The sequence below is a fragment of the Solanum dulcamara genome, chromosome 2, assembly GCF_947179165.1.
Source record: "Solanum dulcamara chromosome 2, daSolDulc1.2, whole genome shotgun sequence".
Lineage (NCBI taxonomy): Eukaryota > Viridiplantae > Streptophyta > Magnoliopsida > Solanales > Solanaceae > Solanum > Solanum dulcamara.
In genome coordinates, this window is record NC_077238.1 from 16,791,555 (window position 1) to 16,797,554 (window position 6,000).

Sequence of the window (6,000 nt, forward strand, 5' to 3'; positions counted from 1 at the left end):
TATACAGGAAACTAGACCATCACCTACCTCAAATTCAAGCTTTTAGAACCTTACAACGCACTAGCCTTTTCTTTTTGGGTTGATTCTTCTCGTTCTTGGTATATAAACATTAAATACGTATCAAAGATCAATACAATGGCCTAAATATCAAGAATTACAACACAATTTCATTCCCTAAGCCAAACCCATGATCCTAAGCTTACCCTAGGGCTATTTCTCACCATAGATTTTCAGTTCAAACCCTCCCCAATGATTTCCACCCATACTTCGAGTGTCCAACTATTAAAGTATGAATCTAGTGAGTAAAATCCGTAATATAAGTGTGGAAATCTATGGAAAATCAATGAAAATCACTCTAGGTCGCCTTTTGGGGTTTTAGAAACTGAATGTTGCAGAAAAGACCATTTTTAGTCTTTTTCACGACTTAAGTTGCGACTAATCCGCTTTGGTGGGAATAATCCCAATCTGGCAGGATATACGGGAACAGAGAGCTCGAATTTTATGCTACAAGACCCTATTTCACAAGACACCCTTTTTCAAAGACGTATTAAAATATACCTTTCACGTAAACTTTGATTTCAGAATTTTACTCTCCCGAATGTGATTCCACGAAGCTGTAAATGCTCTTTATCGCCTTGGCTATCAGCTTCTCCAATCAACTTATGAATTTTACCTCCCATAATTCATGTGATCACCCTAGACCTCACCTGACTCAGAATTCATCCAAGTCTAGCCTAGGCTCAAATTTTCCGAAATTACTATCCAAAGTTTTCTGGCCCAAAATCCTTCCCTATTGGCCTAAAATATATACTAATTTACCCATCACGCGTCCCCGAGTGACTAACTAGGGGAAACAGGGCTAAACTAAAGATAGAATAGTACATGTTTCATCGAACAATTGAGGATACTTGTCTCGCATGTCTTTCTCTGTCTCCCAAGTAGCTTTCTCTACTAAACAATATTTTTTTTCACTTTAATCATATTGATCTCCTTAGTCCTCAATTTTTGGACATCACAATCAAGAATTGCAACTGGCTCTTCCTCATACCGAAGTTCCTTGTCTAATAACACCGAATCCTATTTAATGATGTAATCCCCATTCCCATGGTACTTTTTCAACATAGATACGTGGAACACCGGGTGTACCTTAGATAAGCTGGACGGTAATGTAACATTCCTCAAAATACTCACAAGTGCCTTAAGAATGTCTTGGAAATAGGCTGCTCAAGTAATGCATTATCCTTAATTTTTTTGACAAATCCGACTTTGGAATATCGATCAGGGGGTTAAAACCTGCGGAAAAATAGTCTCAGTGGATTTTTAGGACCCGTATATCAAAAGATAGATATTTCGAAGAAACTACAAAAAATAGTAAAGTGCGCGCCAAGTCCGCGTCACGGATCTGGCGATGGTTTTCTGGCCGAATTTAGATTTTTAGTAAGGACACTTTAGACTTTTCCCTAATTGTTAGCTAATGAACCTAGATGTTTTTAGGACCTAATTCAGCTCTATAAATTAACATTAACCTCTAATTCTATTCATTCTTCTACAATTCATCTACTCAAATATTTCTCTCTCTACAAAAGATTCTCAAAGACTCCATTGAAGACTTCAAATAAATTCACTCAAGCTCTCCATCAAAACTCTCAAATTCTTCCAAATTATTTGGTTTTCTTTCTTAAGGTATGTGAGTATTGATTCATGAATTCTTTCATCTATGAAGCCCAATCAATTTATCAAGTTTTCTATCAAATTAAAGTATGGTATTTTATGGTTTTTAGGATTTCTATTCCAATTTCATGAATTATGATTCAAATGATGATTATGAGTCTATTTTGATATAAATTGATGGTTATTGCATTAAATTGAAGAGTTTTTCCATGAATTCTCCTTTATTGATCTCTAGGGTTCATCATATTAATCATGGGTATTTTCAATTATACTTCCCAATGATATTATCTTTATGAATTATGTATAGGCTGATAGGAGGTATATGATCATGCATGTTTTTAAGTCAATTTCATGATTTTCAAATCAATTGAACATGCATTCTTGTCTTATCCTAATTTCAAGTATAAGCTATGATCATGAATTTCCAAGTATGAATTATGATTATGTATTTTAATTATGATCATGGACTATAAGTATGTTTGGAATGATGATTTTCATGTAAATTATGGAAAGGGTGACTTAGGGCCCAATGTGGCGCCTTAAGGCCTAATGATATGAGCTATGTATGTATGATTTGTAATGTGGAAGGACAATACCCGCATTTCACTTATGTTATGAAAATGAGCTACTTATGATTTCAAACCTATGATCATGACAATGATATATGTTCATTACTATTTCTATGCTATATATATTCTGTGGAATTTGACTTAGCACTGAATGTGAACTTGAGGTGGGGACTCGAAATATGGGGTCCTTATATAAAGTCTTTTGTCCCAGAACTACATGCCACCGTAGGACCAAAGGTATTAGAGGCAAATACCCAAAGCTCTAAGAGGTGAGTACCCGAAATATGAAGGCTTAGAGGTGAGTACCCGAGTCTAAGAACTAGGGGTGAGTACCCGGTTCACATAACCGCTTAGTAAATCCACTTAGGCATGTAGAGTCTACCTTGGAAACTAGATTCCCCTTTTCTTCATTGTATGGGGAGTTAACAGGATTCCATGTTATAGCTCGCATGGTATTATTATCGGTTATGGTTCCTATCCCACAAATGTATGATCTCTTATGTATGCCATGATTTAAATTATGTTTTTTAAATATTTTGGTCATTATAATTTTCTCATGACTCTACTTATCTCATCTTATCATGTGTTTTACTTAACCATTGCGTCTCATGATTTATGTTGCATATCATGCCCTAATACTTAGTACATTCCAATGTACTAATGCATACTTTTTGCCTACATTGTCTCATAATGTAGGGGTTGAGGTTGAAGATCATATTCATATATGTGGCTAGTTAAGCTTTCCTATCCGGCAGTGTATATGGTGAGTCTTTATTTATCGAGGACTAGTCATCGAGTTGGCTATTGTTTTCAAAGACTTTTGTTATGTTTCTTATTGTGGGTGATCTAGAGACATGTCTTAGCCCCCGCCCATGCTCATGAGTAGAGGCATATAGCTGGACAAAATATTTTGAGTTTATGTTGTCATGTGACATTTCTCATTTACTATTCATGGTTTAGACTCTCTTATGATATTTCTTTTTTATTTAGTTTTACCTTATGTATGCTTATGATATGTAAAAAAGGCTTGGTTGGAGCCCTTCAGGGTTTTGATCGCCATGTTATGACTAAGCCCTAGGTCAGGTCGTGATAGGTAAGGCCAGCCTATACGCTACTCGTCCTACATAATCAAGAATTTCAAAAAGGTCTATGTAACGAGGACTGAGTTTGTCCTTATTGCCAAATCTCATTACCCCTTTAATATGTGTCACTTTTAGAAGTGTTTTCTCACCAGCTTCGAATGGCATATCCCTCACCTTGCTATCAGCATACTCCTTTTGACGACTTTGAGCCTCTAGAAGCTTATCTTGGATGTTTCTTACCTTATCTTGAGTATACCTCACTAAGTCAATCCCCAATGGCTCCACTTCCCCAACTTCAAACCACCCTATGGGGGACCGACATCCCTTCCCATACAGGGCTTCGAATGGTGCCATATTAATACTAGCTTTGTAGCTATTATTATAGGAGAACTCACGCGCAAGGTCAAGAACTTGTCCCAATGTCCCCCAAATTTTATCACACATGCCCTCAACATATCTTCCAGCACTTAGATAGTCCTTTCTGACTGCCTGTCGGTCTGTGGATAGAAAGTTGTGCTGAAAGTGAGTTGAGTACCCAACTCTTCATGCAACTTACCCTAAAATTTGGAAGTGAACTACGTACTATGGTTTGAAATGATAGAAAGAGGGACCCCGTGCAGCCTTACTATCTCCTTCACATAAAATTTGGCCAGCTATTATGCATTGTAATCCACTCTAATCGAAATAAAGTGTGCTGACTTCGTTAACCTATCAACCATCACCCAAATAGGCTCATGCCTACCCAAAGTCTTAGGAAGTCCTACCACGAAATCCATAGCTATTCTCTCTCACTTCCATTCAGGAGTGGGCATTCTTTGCAAAAAACCTCCAGGCCTTTAGTGCTCATACTTCACTTGTTGGCAATTCTGATACATGGCAACATATTTAGCTATGTCTTTCTTTATACCTGGCCACTAATATAACCATTTCAAGTCCTGATATATCTCAGTCACTCCAGGGTGCGTAGAGTATCGTGAACCATAAGATTCAAATGGGATATTTTTAATTAGTCCATCTAACCGGGGAACACAAATCCTTCCCCTAAAATGGAGCACCTCTCCTGCATCTAGTGTTAAGTCTGGAGCCTAGCCCATCAATACCTTTCCTCTAATTTCATTTAAGTATACATCCTCAAATTGCTTGGTCTTGATCTCTTCTATGAAAGTGGGCCTTAGATCAAATCCTGCCATTATCCCACCTTTTTCTGAGATGCCTAGCCTCAAAGGCCTGAATTTCTCTAGCCAGGGGTTGCTTAAGGGTTCCCAAACAAGTTAAACTTCCCATGCTCAGCGGATTATTGCTCGATGCATCTGCTACCACATTAGCCTTGCCTGAATTGTACTGGATAGTGACATCATAGTCCTTAAGAACCTCCATCCACCTTCGCTGTCTCAAATTCAAGTCTTTCTGGGTGAACACGTGTTGTAAGCTGCAGTGATCAGTAAAAACCTCACACTTGACACCATACAAATGTCTCTAGATTTTTAGTACAAATACTACCACTGCCAACTCTAAGTCATGAGTCGGGTAGTTTCTCTATGCACCTTCAATTATCACGAAGCATATGCTACAATATTTTTATCCTGCATCAACACAGCATCCAAACCGAAATGTGAAGCATCACAATAAATAATAAAATCTTTACCTTCGACCGACAGGGTCAAAATTGGTGTTGTGATCAGGAAAGTTTTGAGCTTTTGGAAGCTCTCATCACACTTGTTAGTCTAATCGAATGGTACTTCCTTTTTAGTCAACTTGGTCAAGTGAGTAGCAATAGAAGTAAAGTTTTTCATGAATTGGAGATAGTAACTGGCCAGTCCCACAAAACTTCTAACCTCTGTCACAGAACTAGGCCTAGCCCAATTCTTAACTACCTCAATCTTTTGTAGGTCAACCATTACCCCTTCTTTTGAAACAACATGGCCTAAAAAGCAATAGAAGGTAGCCAGAATTCACACTTAGACAATTTCGCAAATAACCTTTGTCTTCCCAAAACTTCCAACACAATTCGAAGATGATCTGTATGTTCCTATTCACTCTTTGAATACACCAATATATCATTTATAAATACTATCACGAATAAATCCAGGAATGGTTTGAACACCTCATTCATCAAACTCATGAAAGCTGCAGGTGCATTGATCAACCCAAAGGACATTACTAAAAATTCATGGTGCCCATAACTGGTCCTAAAAGCTGTTTTAGGCACATTCTTAGGTCTAATTTTCAACTGATGATACCCAGACCTGAGATCACCCTTTGAGAAGACTGAATCACTTTGTAACTGGTCAAACAGGTCATCAATATGAGGAAGAGGGTATTTATTTCTGATGGTAACCTTATTAAGCTGTCGGTAGTCAATATACATTCTCATACTACCATCTTTTTCTTGACAAATAACATCGGAGCACCCCAAGAGAAAGAACTAGGACGAATAAACCCCTTGTCAAGAAGCTACTGAATTTAAGCCTTAAGATCTCTCAACTCCGTCGGAGCCATACTGTAGGGAGGAATGGAAATGGGATGAGTACCCGGCTCTAAATCAATGCAGAAGTCTATGTATCGGTCATGAGGCATACCAAGCAAATCTAAAAGGAAAACCTCTAGAAATTTACACACTACTAGAATAGACTCAATAGAATGAGACTCTACTTCCACATTCCGGATATGGGCCAAAT